This window comes from Micromys minutus, assembly GCF_963924665.1.
Source record: "Micromys minutus genome assembly, chromosome: 27".
In the NCBI taxonomy this organism is placed as follows: domain Eukaryota; kingdom Metazoa; phylum Chordata; class Mammalia; order Rodentia; family Muridae; genus Micromys; species Micromys minutus.
Window position 1 is genome coordinate 21,678,487 of NC_137962.1, and position 18,016 is coordinate 21,696,502.

An 18,016-nucleotide genomic window follows, 5' to 3' on the forward strand; every position below is an offset into this window, starting at 1 on the left:
TTAGGAGATGGCAAAATAAATTCCTCACCCCTACTATCTGAGCCTTGAATATTCCGGAGCCTTGAACTCCGTGGAAAACAAGGTCCCGCTATATTTAGAATTCTAATCCGCTGTGAGTTTTTCTTTTCTCCTTCAGCCTTTGCACTCTGTCTAAATCTGTGACACTCCCTTCCACTTTGTGAAAATTTTAATCCGAGCTTCCAGGCAAAATTTCCTAAGTGAGTCCTTTCTCCTCAAAAATGAAGTAAAATGCAAAGGCCACCTTTAAGAGGCAACTCAGTCCAGATCTAAGCCGAAGCAGAAGCCCTCCCTTTAGGCTCTCACACCCCCGGCCGACTTCTTTTCATTTGCAAAATACTCTAGCCGGAAGGCTAGATCCTCGGAGGAAAAAACTGTTACCCAGGAAGAAGCCAGCTTGGCAGACTGGGTGGGGCACTGAAACAATGGGTCATTTTCTTTCAAAACAGGGGATCTTTACATTTTTTAAAATTTCGTTTACTGTTATTGTTTGTGTAAGAGGTGGGTGTTAGAGTAAAAAAAAAAAAAACTGATAAAATATCTGGTTTATGCAGAGGCCTAACCTTTCCTTCACACTTTGGGCTCTTCACCAACACTTGAGTTTTCCTTTATTCCATGTGGCTCCCTGTCTCCCCCGACAGACCTAATGCAAATGGCGTGGGACTTTGTTATTATTAGTTTCCTTAAGGCCCAGCTGCTGGAGCTTCTAACTGGTCTGCTTATTTATTTATTTATTTATTTATTTATTTATTTATTTGTATTTTAACTCTACAAATCTAAAAAGAATAAATTCTCAGATATTGAGCTCTTGTACCATTGCAGGACTGGGGGGGCATTTTTTGTGGAGCCGGTCCCTCCTTCCCCTTATTTGGGTTTCAGACTCCAGTCCTCAGGTTTGCATTGCGGGTCCTTTCCCTCAGGGAACCATCGTCCCCATCCTGAGGAAATCGGTGTCTCCTCTTGGAGTTCTTACTCTCGTTAGGAAAATTCTTTAGGAAAAGAACCAAAAACAAGATGGAGGATAACCTCATTAGAAGTCAAAACTAAAAGAGGGCCAGGCGAGGAAGCTGTAAATCTCAGTAGCTTCCCAGAGAAGAGGAAAACAAACCAACCCATTCCATCCGAGATAATCGGTCGGTGGAGATCCAAGACAGTGGCAGGCAGCTACTTGCAGGTGACCCATGAAAAGTAACGTTTTTCTAAGATCGGGAAAGCGGGTGGGGCCTATGACACTATGAGTGCAGTCCTATTGGGCTATGGGAGTTCTGGGAAAGGAAGGCACAATGTCGCACTAACGGGGCGATTCTTCCACCTGTCTCTTTAGGGATGAATTCTTTCTGCAGGTAGTTTCTGTTCTTTCTGCAGGTAGTTTCTGTTTTGTTTTATAGAGATAAGGAGAGAAGAAGTACATCTGTTGAATGTGTAGTGTGGGGGATGGGGGTGCTTCTGTGGGCCCATGCTGAGGCATCCCCCCACCCCCAGGGACCAGCCACAGGATGGTGTGTGTATGGGGGGGGCGGCCATGAGCGCATGGGGGGAGAGGGAGAACAAGAGCAAGGGGAAAAAGCAAGAAGGAGGGAGGGAGGGAGGGGGAGGGAGAGGGAAGCCCTTTTATAGTGAGTCAGGCATACCTGGCTATTGCCGGTAACTGTGGGGCGGAGCCTAGACAAAATGCCAAGAGTTCCAGCGTCGGGTCATTGGTCCACAAGACTGGAAAGTGTTAGGGCTCCTTTTCTGCCAGAGATTCCATCTTCCTTGGTCCTTTATTCTCCTGTGCTGCTGCCTAACGTCTTTATGGTCCCACATCCTAGGCCCCAACCTCAATACAAACAGACTCCCTAAGGACGAAGGAGATACTCAGGGGCCCAAACCAACTCAGGATTAGGCTGGTTAACACCCAAGGCACACACTTGGATTTCTTGGCTTTCTCCTAACCTGTACTATGGGTAAGAAGTCTCTGTTTTGGCCAAACTATTACTAATGCATTTTCTTTTACCAGTTTCTTTGGAATATAGAGGGACTAAGGCACTGGCTTATGAACGTAAGCACCTTAAAGTAGTGGTATCGCTGTTGTTGAACTGTTGAACTCAACAACTACACACTGCTGTGTTTCAGACCCTGGGACTAGGCACTAAGCTGCCTATTTTACATATCCAAGCTGACCTGGCCTCTAGGTTCTCCCAGCATCCCTCAGTCCCTGTTGGGATTCTGTAAACGCCACCGCTCAGTTACCTTGCTCTGTCCCAATGACCTGACACTATAAAAGGGGCTGCTTGCCCCCTCCTCTCTCTCTCTCTTGCCTCTTGCAGCCTTGCTCTCCCACTCCTACCCCTTCTCTTCCCCTTCCCTTCCCCCCTCTCCATCCACGGGCTCATGGCCGGCCTCTACTCCTCTGTCTCTCTCTCTCTCTCTCTCTGTCTCTCTCTCTCTGCCTCTACTACCCTCTTAACTCTCCTATGACCTGAATAAACTCTATTCTGTACTATACCGTCGTGTGTGGCTGGTCCCTGGGGGGGGGTAGAGTCCCATCATGGGCCCCCCAGAGGCATCTCCCTTGCCCCCAGGCCTCACCGCACCTCCATGGGCCATATGCCCCCCACTCTCTTCATCCTTCCCCTAACATTGGTGCCGAAACCCGGGATGTCATCTTCTCACTATATTGTTGCTCTGTGACTTTTCCTTTCAGTCCCTATCTGGCATACCCTGCCCCCAACCCTGAAAATTCCAGTCCAGGGGTTGGGCTGCCCTTCCCCCAAGGGCTATTCCCCAAACCTTTTGTGCCCCCCCCCCTTCTCTTTCTCCTTTCCCCCTTCTCTCCCCATGGCAACTCCCCTGTCTTCAATTCTGGGCATGGTAAGGCACACCTGTACTTAGCACTCTGGAGGCCAAAGTAGAAGGGTGTCATGTTTGTGGCTACCCTGACTACAAGGTAAAATCCCTGTCAACAAAACAATTTTTTAAAAAAGCCGTGGAGCTCTGGCAGTGCGAACCTCAGAGTTCAATCCCCAATACCTCAAGTTAGTAAATAACACACAAAACCAAAAGAATGTTGTAACGTTGTAACGTTGTCCCTTTAAAAGAAAAGCCTTCTGAATTGTTCCTCTCTGAGCTAAGCCTGGAATTAAGGCAAAGGGGCTTGGCTCAGGCCTCATCGCATTCTCCAAACACTTGGCCCATCTGCTGCCTGGCTGATTCTTAGACCAAAATTCACACGTGGCTTCAGCTCTTGACAGCTGAAGTGGTCTTTTTTTTTTTGTTGTTGTTGTTGAATTGGAATTTCAGTTCAGGGCTGGTTGGGATGAGTTCACACCCACCCTAAAAACAGGTTCTGTGGGTTAGAGAAATGCCTCTGAGCTGGGAGAGAAAGGCAGACATTTTAGAAACAGCAGGGGTTTATACCTTGGAAACCCCCCCCCCCCCAACAGGCTTTTCTTTGTATTCCTGCTCATTGCTCCTGTGTGTTTTAGTCCCTACTAAATTTCATTTGCCTGCAAAATGTCCGCTCCTATTGTGTTTAGAGTGCTTCTGGGCTTCTGTGAGAGCAGCAGGAAACAAGCCACCCAGCCCTCAGCCCTGACATCAGCCTGGTTAGCCCTCCCTGAGACTCTCCAAAGGCCCCTTTCAGATTCGCAGCCCAGCTAGAATAAATAACCGGATGTCGAGGGCTTATCTTTACCTTTGCAATTAGAGAAAAAAAAATGTTTTTTTTTTTCATAATTTGAAAAAATCATGAACAGTCACAAATTGTGACTGTTCATAAATCTGCCTTGCGTTGGTTGATAGCAGCCTACCCCTACACCAGGCTTTAGCAAAGCTTTTAATTGCAGGGTTCAAAATTCCCAAAATATGTTACCTTATATTTTAAAGACCCTCAGTTTAAAAGTCATAAGCGCTTTGGGGGACAAGCTCTCTGTTTCGCACTTCATATTTTCCACATGTATAGCAAGGCATTAGACATGCGGCAGGAATCCAGAGAATGCACGCATTATTAGCAGGTGTTCTGTATCAGTCAGGAGCAATGGCACATGCTCAGATCCCAGCTCAGATCCCAGCTCGGGAGGCCCCCACCTCCCTGCTCCTTGAGGTCATCTCAAAAGAAATGAAACAACTAAGAAAAGCATTAAAGGGACAGCGAATGTGAGCTAATCCCAAGTTTAGGCCGCACTGTCAGCACTGTACAATACCACACTCATCATTTACACCAAAAATACACTAAGTACGTTCCATTCATAGATTGTCTCATTTAGAGATGCAGGCGCTGCTGTGGGGATTAAAGGTGGCACTAGGAACAGACCAGACCTTACCATTACCCTACTTTAACCGTGACAAACATCCCACAAGAAACACCGCTAATCAACAGTGGTCCCAGCTGCCATTCGCCAGTGCCTTTAATTTAGTTTTGTTGTTATTGTTATTTCTGTTTTGTTTTGGACAGGGTCTCCTGGTGTCGGACAGGCTGGCTTCTTCAGTCTCCCAAGGGTTTGGATCACAGGCGAGCATCCCCACGTCTGTCCTCCAGGAGCCACAGTTACTAAAGACGACCCCCGCCCCCGGAAGTGAAAGCACTCAGCCACCAGGTTTGCCACCCGTTCCCTATGCTGCCTGACTTCGTCTTTCCAACATTGTCTTTGTGAGTCGCTTACTAATACCTCGGGTGTAGGGCATAAATGACTGGACCGTGGGGGTTAAGTACCCGGAGGCAAGGGGCTGAGGATAACGGTGAAAACACAGCGCGCCTGCGTGAGATTCTCCTTGCGCTCACAGGGCTGATGCTGCTCACTGCCGGCTACTTCCCGGTCCTCTGTGTTGTTAGTAACCCTCCAGTCAGCCATAAAGCGTATGCCTGTTTCTACCTGCCCGGTGACTACAAACCCAGAGAGACGTTGACTTGTGCCATGAAGTCATTTCAAGAGCGCAGGCGCGAGGCTGAGGGCAAACAAGTGAAAATGGTTCTGACGCTGGTCTCACAACAGCTGGGAGGAAGCGGTGGAAACTTTTAAAAGGAGCTCCGTGGGGCACAGATAGGAAAAGGACTCCTCAAACAAAATACAGCACGGCGCCATTTCTGTTTTTAAAAGTCACACTGAACAATGACACACTTTAACGCACACATCCATGACGACCGAAGGAGAAATGTTGGTTCTCTAAGGGGCGGGGAACCTCTCCCACCCCCCCACCCGGCTTGAGGTGAGAGAGTAGTGTTATTTACACGGTGGTTTATTAACATAATGGATATGTAAGAGAAAGGGGACAAAGAACTGGGTGGGGCGGGCGAAGACGCTGTCAGAAAATAAAAGATCAGAATAAATAAATCCAATAAACATTTTTTAATTGAACAAAAAGAGATTGAAACCTGTAAAGGGAGTGTCGTGAACGCACCAGACTAAAGCCACTTTCTTTGCCCATAGAGACAGATTAACATCTGTCTCATCGTAAATTCAATGGTTTTTAATATTTAATATGTCCTAAATTCACCGGAAAGGTTCCCACTTTGCGGCTCTTAGAACCTGACCAGACAGGACTGGGGGAGGCCTGACTCCATTTCTTTGTGTTGCTGGACTAATTTCCTTATCTACCGAGCGCAGAGGATAGAAAGAAACAGGCTCCACAGGATGCAGTGAGGGGTAATGAGAAAATAAGAGGATGATAGCGTTGAACTCTGGTCACTGGAACACTGGAACCCAGCCTGGCTGCTCACCCTCGTCCCACCCCGGCCCTTCGCCCTCAGCTGATTTTTAATTTTAACTTTGTAAGATAACTAACTGTCCCACTCAAGGAACATTTGTTCATTACTAAATGCCTGCACCGGCGCCAAGTTAAATGAATTCGGTACAATAGCTAGGGTTCACTGATTTGAAACATTGCATTATGCAAATATACCATGTTAAGCACCAATAGTCTGGTTCAACTATTAACTTTAAGAAATATATTTAACCGAATTAAAAAAAAATACATCTCTCTTCCCTGTGAAATCCATTTTTTGATACGAAAGATCAATCACCCAGATCAGAGAGGCGGTTTAAAGTACAAATCAAAAACGTAAACAGTTTTGCATCTTAGTGTGTTTATTCATGACCCTAATAAAACTTCAGATGCTTGTAAAATTTCAGCAATGAAATCATAAGCCTTGCATCAAGAGGATTTCAAAGAGAAATACTAACGTCACTGGTATAACTTAATTAAAAAAAAAAAAGAAAAGAGAACCCACTCATAACATTAAGAACATTAACAGCATACGCACAGCCCTGTGGTCAACAGTACACACACACAGCCCCATTAGCAACAGCATACACACAGAGCCACATCCGAGGTTACACATGATGTAACCAACCGTCTTCTGTTTCAGCCTCACCTTTGGAACAGACTCAAGCTCTCCTCTGCCTTTGTTTGGATGTGCGTGAATTTTAAAAAGCAAAGAGACCTGAAGATTTATGATGAGGTAGATAAGAATCCAGTTAAAGACGTTTTTACACCAAGTGAAGAAAAGGATTATCTGAAGGACCTGTGTCCAAGCACACACGTCCCTCTGAGGTCCTCCCTCTGAGGTCCTCCCTCTGAGGTCCTCCCTCTGAGGTCCTCCCGTCATTAGCCAGGGCTGTCAGTCCAGAGCTGGGCACCCATTGTCCACTTTCTTCTTCTCTAATTAGATTCGACAGATTGCTCTTTCTGGCTTGACTGGCTGTTGCCAAGAGCACAAAGAAGAGATGGGGCTGACATTGTCATTGTGCCCGTGGGACCAGAGCCCCTCGTCCTAGTCAACAGATGACAGAAATACATACCAGCAGCTTTCAGTCTGTTCTTTGCCTTCATCTCTGTCAGGTAAAAGCTCCTGACAGTCTGAGTTTTCTTATCCTCCATACCGAGGACCTGATCACTTGGGCAGGTTACTGGAGTATTGTTAAGTGATACTGTAACCTTTGTCTGTAACACTGTGACCTTTTCCCCCCCACAAGCCTCAGAAAGGGGGTAAGTAGGTGGGCACACTCTCTCCCCTTACCCTCTCCTCCTTCCCTTCCACCCTCCCTCCCTTTCTTTGTTTCTTCAGGGCCTCCTACATCTCAGGTTTGGTGCTGAGGGTCTAACCTGGGGGCTGTACATGCTAACCAAGCACTTCTGTTCTGCCCCGGGTACTGAGTCTAGCCATATAGCCCTGGCTGTCTTGGAACTTGCTGCATAAACCAGACCAAACCTAAATTTGTAAAAATGATCCTGCCTCTGCCTCCAGCAGCCTATTTTTTTTTTTTTATTTTAAAATTGTATTCATTATTTATTTGTGGAGGAGGGGCACATGAACAAGAATCAGTCTCAGAACTGACCTCGGGTACCAGGCCTGCGGCAAGTCCCTTTCCCTGCCGAGCTGGCTCACTGGCCCTTTCTAATGAGAAAGCTGATAGAATCTTGCACTGGAGCCCAGATATGTTGAGTGTTTCAGTACACAGAGCTGGAGAGGACTTCACAGGGCTGAAGCCAATCCATTGCAAGGTTCCAGTGCTTTCCCTATCTGCAAAAGTCAATGGCGGAGGACCCAGACTTGCTACACTGTTGCTACATAAAGAGTTATTCCTTGAAATGGTTACTGGAAGTAACCTTAGAGGTCATCCAGTCTGAGAACAGTCAGTGGGTAAAGCTGCTTCTCTCTAAGTTCTAATTTCCATGCCTAGAACCCACATGATGGGAGTAAAGACCTACTATCCCACATGTTGTCTCTGAGACACACAGACGCAATCACACACACATACACACACTGTGGCTTACACACAAAATGACACACACATAAAATAAGTAAATAAATGAGTAAAACCAAAAAGTTTGGAGACAGGGTTTCATTAAAACTCTGCCTGTCCTGGAACTCACAGAGATCCACCTGCTTCTGCCCCAAGAACTGGGAGTGTGTAACACCATGACCTTACTACACACACACACACACACACACACATACACACACACACACACACACAAACTAATGTTACATATTAGCTTAGATGACCTTATTCAGATATATAATCTTATTCAAATATGTCTATGTGAGACCATCTAATCTCATAGTTTTGGGAGATTAAAAAACAGACCAAAGGGGCTGGAGAGATGGCTCAATGGTTAAAAGCACTGATTGTTCTTCCAGAGGTCTTGAGTTCAAATCCCTTGACTGTGAACAAGAGCCTGCTGGTTCTCTGGCACTAGCGTAGCCCTCTAACTATAGCCCCTCCCCCCATCCTTGACAATAAACCTCACTAGTCAGCAAAACTTTCTTTCCCTACAGAAGGAGTTCTCAGTGGAGGACAGGATTGTTAGAACTAGTCAGTCCCTTGTGAAGAGCACTCTTGCAGCAGATGCTGAGTCATCAAATAGCAATGGACTCTTGGGGACAACAGGCTTGGGATTGGCCCTAGCTGTGACCTTGGCCTGAAGAACTATCAGCGAGACTATTAGAAAGTTCTGGAGACTGGCCGCTTACCGGGCACTGATGTAAGCCCAATCACTGTGTCCAATCACCCACTTGAAAGTCTTTTAAAGACATGATCTCTGAGCCCTGAGCCCCTCAAAAACTGTCTCCACTGAAGCTCCAAATTGAATCACTGAGCAGAGATTCTGAAGGAGCCAGGAAAGGAGATGTTTCTGTGCAGAGGAGCCCCCTACTCCTACTAGGAGAGCCATGATGGAAGGAGGGAGTGGTGAATTTTCTTTGCTTGAGGTTCAAAGTGATTATATAAAAATCAGAGAAGAGGTAATACTGTAGCAAAGCTGTGGGAAATAAATATTATTTTCCCAAGGGGTGAAGGGATGAAAGCTCATGGCTTGTAGCTGAGGATCAGCCATGTAGCTTGAAAGGGAATCCATGCCTGTGATCCCAGTACTTATGCCTAGAAGCTGTCCTTTAAAATGATCCTTAACTATATAGTGTAAGACTCGAAGTGAGTCGTAACTACCTGGAGACCTCCCAAGTGAGACACAAGAACGGAGTTGGATGCAAACACAAAGGGCTTATTTTCCGGCGTGTCTCATGGCGAGTGACTAGAAGGTGACCCCAAATGACTATAACAAACAGTTATATTTTTAGGGGTACAGGTTACATCAGCAAGGTTACAGCTTAAAATCATTGGCTAAGCACATCCCTGGCCTGGAACTTAATAGTAGACCAGGCTAGCCACATATTTGCTGTTTCTCTTGCCTCTGCCTCCAGAATGAGGGGGAGGATAGACCTGTACATCATGTCTGGCTCTAACCAATGCGTGAGAGATACGTGATTCAGAAGGTAAATGCTACTCTAGCATTCACAGATCGCCAGCACCACATAGGCAGGTGCACTGTGGTGTGCTAAAAAATCTTTTTAGAAAAAGATTTATTTATTATATGTAAGTACACTGTAGCTGTCTTCAGATGCACCGGAGAGGGCATCAGATCCCTTTACAGGTGGTTGTGAGCCACCATGTGGTTGCCGGGAATTGAACTCAGGACCTCTAGAAGAGTAACCACTGAGCCATCTCTCCAGCCCATTCTGATAAACTTTAAGCTAGAATGGATAATTACAATGGGCCCCTAAGACTCAAGATACAGTTGTCCTCTAACCTCTACATGTGCTTCATGGTAAGGACATGCATGCACAACACCCTCCCCCCAACACACACAGATTGTAAGAAACAAACAAACACATAAATAAATGCTTCTGTTTTTCATTTACTTCATTCCTCAGTGTGTCTCTGAAATCAGCACTCTCTGGCTGGGCCTGCTCCCTGGACTCCGTTGTCCGGATTTAGGTAGCTTTTCTCTTCTTCCTGTGCCTCATCAATGACTGTCCTTCCTGACCTCAGCCTGGCTTTCAGGATCCTCTCTCACACCGACTCAGAGCCTTTGCCAGGATGACGGCTTTTGCTAAGAAGGCCAATTGTGTCAGAGCCCAGCTCATGTGCAACCTCTTTGGGGGCCTTTCCTTTACCTCACCATGTGGCTCAGGCTGGCCTTCAACTTGCAGCAATCCTCTTGGGTCAGCCTCTTGAGGGCTAGGATTACAGATCAGAGCCACCAAAACTAGCAACCCAACACATCCTCTTTAAACATCCTTTTGTTAGGCTGCTTGGTTGATCCCGGGCCTTTAATGACTGTTTTCTGAAGCTGTAAGCTTAAACTCTGCCTTGCTTTAAAGGCTTTTAAAGCTGGTCCGGCCAGTCCCATCACTCCACTCAGCTGTGGGCAAGATGGTGGCTTCACCCTCTAGGACAAGGTCCTGTTCATTCCTTTAGTCTTGTGCATCTCAGAGGTCATCCAACGCTCAGCTCTAAGATCATTCCTCCCTAAGATCTTGCTTGCCTAGTCCCTGCCTCCACAACCCTTAATTATATATGTTACATAATTTAACAGCTTTCTGAAACTGCACTCGTCATGTTCCCTACAGCTGGATTTACTGAGTGTATGGACCATAATTTATACTTCTTTTAAGTCATAGGTCATGGAACTTGACTCCAGTCCTCCCCAGTCCTGGCCTCTCCACAGAACGATCTTATACCATCAAGCAAATGGCTCACTTTCCCTCAGCTATGAGGTAATACCCAAAATTAACACAGGAATAAAAATGTCAAGCCAGCCTGGGTTGTGTGGTGAGACTTTGTTTTTTTAAAAAAATGAAACAAAACAAACAAACAAAAACGTGGAAAAAATGTGAGGTTCCTACTTCTTCTGGATGGCATGTGGTGCCTTACATAGCGCGCTCCACGCTCGAAGAATCCTTTGGCTATTGTGTTTATCCCTCCCATTGCTTAGCAAACATTTGGACAAATGTCTAAAAAAACCTTCCTGGGCTAAAGAGATGGCTCAGTGGTTAAGAGCACTGACTGCTCTCCCAGAGGTCCTGAGTTCAAATCCCAGCAACCACATGGTGGCTCACATACATTAAATCAATCAATCAATCAATCCTTTAAAAAATTCTTCCTGATTTACTCAGATGTACATAACTCTGTTTTAAGTTAGTACAGAGCTGTAATCACAGCACTCTATAAACTGAGGCAGGAGGATTGACTGTCTTGAGTTCCAGGCTAGCCTGAGCTACAGTATGTGATTCTGCTTCCAAAAGCTAAAATAGGCGGCTGGAGAGCTGGCAAGCTGGCTTGGTGGTTGAAAGTACTGGCTGTTTTCTCAGAGACCTGGGTTCAATTCCCAGCCATGTGGTGGTTTACCATTATCTATAACTACAGATCCAGGGAACCCAATGCCTTCTCCTGACTTCCTCAGGCACCGTACACACACATATGGCCCACATACAGGCAGGCTAAAACACTCAGAAAATAAAAATAAATAAATCAGCCAGACACTGGTGGTGCATGTCTTAATCCCAGAACTCGGGAGGCAGAGAGGAAAGTTAACTTCTGTGAGTCTGAGGCCAACTTGGTCTACAGAGTGAGTTCCAGGACAACCAGGGCTACTCAGAGGAACCCTGTTTCAAAAAAACAAAACAACAAAAAAACCCAAACAAATGTACTGGTTGGTTCTATGTGTCAACTTGACACAAGTGAAAGTCATCAGAGAGGAAGGAGCCTCAGTTGAGGAAATGCCTCCATGAGGTCTGACTGGAGCTCAGTGAGTGAGGGCTCAGCCCACTATGGGCGGGGCCATCCCTGGGTTCTATTAGAAAGCAGGCTGAGCAAGCCAGGGGAAGCAAGCCAGTAAGCAGCACCCCTCCCGGACCTCTGCAACAGCTCCTGCCTCCAGGTTCCTGTCCTGTTTGAGTTCCTGTCCTGACTTCCTTCAGTGATGAACAGAGATGTGGAAGTATCAGCCAAATGAACCCTTTCCTCCCCACCTTGCTGTTAGCTCATGGTGTTTCACTGCCGCAACAGAAACCCTAACCAAGACACCAAACAAACCAATGACAAACAGATAAATATTTTTCATAAAAAGATCCCATTTGGGTGGTTTTCTCCTCTTGAGTGCCCGTTCTCAAAGAACAAACAAGTCCCTGCAGCCAATTGGCAGCTGCAGCCGACAGTGTGTCTAGGGGAGGAGAAGACAGTAACAAAGGTGAGTAGGAGGTAATTATAGGCCCAAGGCCAAGCTTTAGACACAGCCTGTTATTGCATTTTATAATATACCAGTTACCACAGCCCTCTCCTTATTAAACGGCATCAACCAGCTTGTTTTGAAGAGCTGACACTTCATGTCCTGTCTCATGTGGTCCCTGGACTGCATCCTAGTAAAAAGCCTTGGCACTCGGTTGCCATGGAGAAGACGAATTACCGCTTCTGCAGCAAGAATACGCTTCTGCTGCGGCAGCCGAAGCTACCTAGAAGCCCATCAAGCCTCTGCAGAATGCAGCCTGTCGTGAAAGGTTTCAGAAAGTTAATTGTTTAAAAAATGTCTGTAGGATGCCCCCCCCATCCCCAAAACCTATGTCCACTGTTCGGTACGCTAAAATATCGTATCTGAAAAGGAGAGATTAAAAATTAAAAGATGATTGAAAATTAGAATTGATGTGTTGTTTTAGGATGGGCGAGGCATCAGGTCTGAGTCACTGCGGCACCTGCTCTGTGGTTTCCTTTGCCCAAACCTCTTAAAATGCTGTAGCGAGTGTGTTGGCTGAAGGGCCAAAGGGCCTGGCTCAGTCGACACGAGGTTCTGCCTCTTTGGATTCTGCTTCTCTGGTCTAAGATTTCTCTTTAGTAAGATGACCGCTGAAGGTTAGGAAACATCCCAAACCCTCTTCCCTGTCCCGCCTGCCCACCCACCTTAGCCTCTGACTTTAAGTTCTGCCCGGACAACAGCATGGTTAACCCTACATTTGCTGGCTAAAATGGTGTACTCTTTCTTTATACGTTCCCCTCCTCCCCCAAGAAGTGTCTGGGAAGCATTTAGGAGACAGCTAGATTCAAACGGGGGGGGGGGGGTTTCCAAGGCACAGACAGGGTGGTGACGCTGAATGTCTGGCCACGTGGAGCTGAAGAGCCATTCCACGGGGAGCTGACTGATTCGCCATCTCTCTAGTCGGCTTTTTAGGTTCTCAGACTTCAGATCGCTCTAGAGTCGCCATGACTGTTTTAAAGTGTCCGGAGCCTTTCAATGCGGTTCTCTGATAGAACTTCGGAGCCAGCAGGCAGCATGAAGAAAAGTGCTCGGTCAGCTCTCTGCGTGTCCGTTGCTTGGCAGCACACTCCCCTGGGATGTCTCCTGGCACGGGTCCAGCCTTCCCTGCAACATTAAGCTGCTCTTTGTGTTTCCAGTAAGTCTTCTCCTTCTCCTTTGCACCTGTGTTCTAGGAGAGATTCGCCCAGGCCCCTCACCCCAGGTTGAAAAAGAACCACGACTGCTGTTACAGAAACAAACAAAACAAAACCAAAAAAAAAAAAAAAAAAAAAAAAAGCCCCACCCAAAAAATTGTTCCTTTCCGTCCTTCCCAGCCGACACAGTTTCCGAGTGTAGTTTAAGTTACAGCCCCTTCAGGCTCTGAGGCCAGCAGCCTTCTGTACACCGCGGTAATCGCCCAGTTAAAGGTGTCCAGTCCTAAGTGATCGCTCTGTGTTGTGTGGAAGAGGGAATTCAGGAGCGGAAAGGAGGGCTCGTTCCTGAGTAGAAGGGAAGGCCTTTCCCTGGTACCATGCTATACGAAGGGCACTGGCCGTGACTTGCCGTGACTTGCCGGGCTGTGGCTCAGGGTCTCCCCAAAGGACTAGACTGTCAGGGATCACCAACTCAGCACTAAAAGAAGTGTAAAACAGAGTTTCTATTTGGCCGACCAAGGAAACAGTCAACCAGACCTGCAGTCCAAACAGAGCCGGCACTGCTGACAGGAAACCCCCTGGAACCCCAGGCCTCTAGCTAAGGTCTGAGAAGAATATAACCCCACTTCCCAGGAATCTGCAGAACGAGGTCAGGCAGCCAACATTCCAGGCAAAGGTGTCTGCCTGCTGAATTCTGCAACAGTGAGTCATTTCAGCTGGATGGTCACAGAGGTCACACCATGTAGCATGTGCCTTGGGGCCTTAAAACAAAAACCCACAAGCAGGGGTTTCCCCCTCTCACATTCCACATTCAGAGAGTTGGCGAGGTCCCTCCCTATAAAGAGAGACTGCTAGCAGGGCATGCTGACAACTGACAAATCTCAGCAAATGGGAGGTGGAAATTGAAGGATCAGACATCCGAAGTTAGCCCCTGCTTCCTGTGGATTTGAAGCCAACCTGAGCTACAGGACCTAAGATCCTAACCAAAACCAAAAAATAAGCCGAGGGAGGGTGAGGTGGCTCATTAGGTAAAGGCATTCAGCATGAAGATCTAAATTCCCAAATTTAGATCTCACTAAACAATCAAGACCGGTCTCAAAGTGCTGACAAAGTGTGTGTGTGTGTGTGTGTGTGTGTGTGTGTGTGTGTGTGTGTGAGACATGGAACCAAGTAGTTTCGTATATCCCAGGCAGACCCCAAGTTTACTATGCAGCCAAGGATGAACCTTTACTTCACCCCCCTGAACTATGTCTCAGAGTGTCCAGTGTTGGGTTATAACGGATATGTGAAGCGTTGGGTTTTTGTTTGTTTGCTTGTTTTGTTTGAGATAGGTTCTCTAAACTCAGTGTAGTGTTGCACACCTTTAACCCCAGCACTTGGGAGGCAGAGGCAGGCAGATCTCCGTGCGTTTGAGGCCAGCCTGGGCTATGCAGGAATTCCAGAGCTGCATAAGCAAGACCCTATCTTGAAAAATAAATAAATAAAATTTTAAAGAAAGAGATGGTGCCTTGACTGTCCTGGAATTTACTACGTTGACCAGGCTGGTCTTGAACTAATAGAGATACACCTGCCTTTGCCTCTGGGGTGCTGGGATTAAAGGGGTGCACTGGTCACCACTCTGGGCCCCCCAATACCTGTTTTTTTGTGCAGTGCCTCATGCATACCAGGCACCAAATGAGCTACATCCTTAGCCCTAAATGTAAATCTCTTTATGAGTTTATTTCTTTATTTACTATACTTAGAGTTGAGTTTTCGTTATTGCTGCCCCGGTGGGGTTTTTTGTTTGTTTTGTTTATTCTGGAGACAGGATCTCTCACTGAACCTAGTTTTTGTGGATTTGGTTAAACTAGCTGACCAGTGAGCATTAGTCTCTAACTCTCCAGCACTGGGCTTACAGACTGGATCTGCCACACCCAGAACTTCTGCATACATTATGTATCCAAACCCAGGTCTCTGGCTTTCATGGCCACCCTTGTGCCAACTGGAAACCTCTCTAGCTCAGATTTAGGTCTGTAGGTCTGAAGTAGCTCAGGCTGGCCTTGAACTCAGGATGCGGCTTAGGTTGAGTCTTGGATTTCTGGCCAGTCTACCTCCATTGCCCAAGGGCTGGATTCCAGGCTGTGTCAAGTGCCAGATTCTACAGTGAATTTAGGATGAAAAACTATTAGTCACTGAGATGACTCAGGAAAAGTCGCTTCTCGCCAAGCCTAACAGACTTGAACTCAATCTCTAGAAGAAAAACTGAGTCCCTAAAGGCGTCACTCTGGGCTGGTGCCACAGGGCAACCCTGCCCCAACAAATATATATATATATATATATTTTAAAGGTGGTATCTAAGGGGGTAGTGCTGGGCAGACTGCTCTTGCAGTGGACCTGGATTTTATACTTGGCACTGGCATGGTGGCCTACAACCATCTCTAGTTCCTGTTCCGGGATCTGACGTTTCTGTCTTCCGCGGGCACAGGCACACACGGGATGAGCAGACAGGCGTGCAGGCAAACACTCTGAAACCCTTTAATGCCAGCCCTCTGGAGGCAGATAAGTCTTCAAGTTTAAGGCCAGCCTGCTTTACAGAATGAGTTCCAGGCCAACCTGGGACACACAGAAAAACGATCATAATGAAAACATAAACCAAACAGAAACGACAAAGCAACCTTGTACAACTGAGAAAAAAGAAAGATCACAGAGCTAAGGCCTCCTGGGGCACAGAGAAAAATGCCCGGCACAGAGACTGATACATAGTAATTACTTAAGAAATGTTTATTCACTGGGGCTGGAAAAATGTCTCAGGGGTTACGATTGTGGGCTGCTCTTCCAAAGGACCTGGGTTCAAGTTCCTAGTGCCCACATGGTGTTGCAGAGAGTCGTGCAGACGGAGTGAGACTGTGGGGGCGGCTTGGACCGAGCCCCAGAGTCTGTGTGCTGGCTCCGTACTAGAAACAGCAACCTCGGAGTGAGACCTCAGGGGCCAAAAAAGAGATAAGCTGTTCCATTTTTTAATATTTACTGCAACATGGTGCTCACAACAATCTGTACCTCTAGTTCTAAACGATCCCATCTTATCTCCTGGACACCTTGGGCCCTGGTACACATGTGGTGTATAAATACATAGCAGGCAAAACACCTATGCACATAAACTAAAACAAAATAAAAAATAATGTTTATTACTGGGCTAGGCGTGGAGGTACACACTGTTGATCCCGGCACTCAGGAGTTATTTGGATCTCTGTTACTTCCAGACCAACCTGGTACAGTCTAGGCTACCAAATACTCACCACACAATGAGACCCAGTCTTAAAGGGGAGTGGAAAAGGACTGGGAAGATGGCTCAACACTTAAAGGTGCTTGCTGATGTTTCCAAGGACCCGGGTTCAATTCCCAGCACCCACGTGCTAGCTCACAACTGCCTATAACTCCAGCTGCAGGGGATCTGACATCCTCCCCTGGCCTCCACAGGCACTGCACAGATACACATTCAGACAAAACACTTAGCCACATAAAATAAAAATAAAATCTTTTAAAATTTTTAAAAAAGTTTATTGACAGAGATACAGATTATTTGGCAACAGAAGTCGGAATTATATTTCTTTTTTTTTTCTTATTCTTTTCTTTTTTTTCAACTTTTTTTCCCCAAGAATTATATTTCAACCATTGTACCTTTTCTTTATTGACTTACTTTGTGTATGGAGGTCAAAAGACAACTTGCACAGGTCACTTCTTTCCATCCACCCTGTGGGTTCTTTTTCTTTCTTTCTTTTATTTATTTTTTGAGAGGGATTCTCCTGGTTGTCCTGGAACTTGCTCTGTAGACCAGACTGGCTGCAAACTCATAAAGACCAGTCTGCCTCTGCCTCCCAGTGTGAGGATTAATGGCATGCACCACCACCTCTCAGCTCAAATCCTTGTCTCAGATTTTTCTTTTTCTGTTTCATGACACGGTCTGGCTAAGTCATTGCAGTCTTGGCTAACCTGGTACTATGTAGCCCAGGCTGGTCTTAAACTTCCGACAATTTTTCAGTCTCCCACCTCAAGTTGTTTTTTTATAGGCTGGTCTTGAACTCACAGTGTGAAAGAAAATGACCTTGTTTTTCCCAGTCTCCAGCTGCCAAACACTGGAATTACAGGCGTTTCGCCCCCTAACATTTTCCTCTGCTCACCAGACAAGCAATCTACCACCTGATCCCCCAACACACTCCGACTCCCTTGTTTCTCCTCCATTATATTTTATTTATACTATTAGTGATGTTGTCCTCTCTCTCTCTCTCTCTCTCTCTCTCTCTCTCTGTGTGTGTGTGTGTGTGTGTGTGTGTGTGCACGGTCACACTCGTGCACAGATAAAAAAAAAAACGCATACAGGTCGCTTGTAGAGGTCAGAGAACGCCTTCCTGAGGTTAATTCCAGGCATCTAACTGAGGCAATCCTGTTCGGCAAGCAAAGGCCTTCCTTACCTGCCGAGCCACTTCCCCAAGTGTGTGTTTAGATTCTTTTAGTTAAGGCTGGCAACGCCAGACCATGTACTTTGTCTTAACCGATCTGTTCCAGAACATCTTCCTGATGCTCGGCAGTGAAAACTGGAGTTCACGAAGCGGCTTCTATGGAGCCACCATTTTAGAGCCAGAGAGTGAGGAGGGGGCAAGCACCCCTTTTACAGAGCCAGGAAACCGTGGGGCGGAGCATCCCTGGTTGTTGCCAGGTAACTGTGAGATCTTATCCAATAGAGTGTCAACAGGGCATGCTTCATGCCCAGGAATGGCCAACAGGATATGAACTCCATATTTGTATGTATCTAGGGGAAG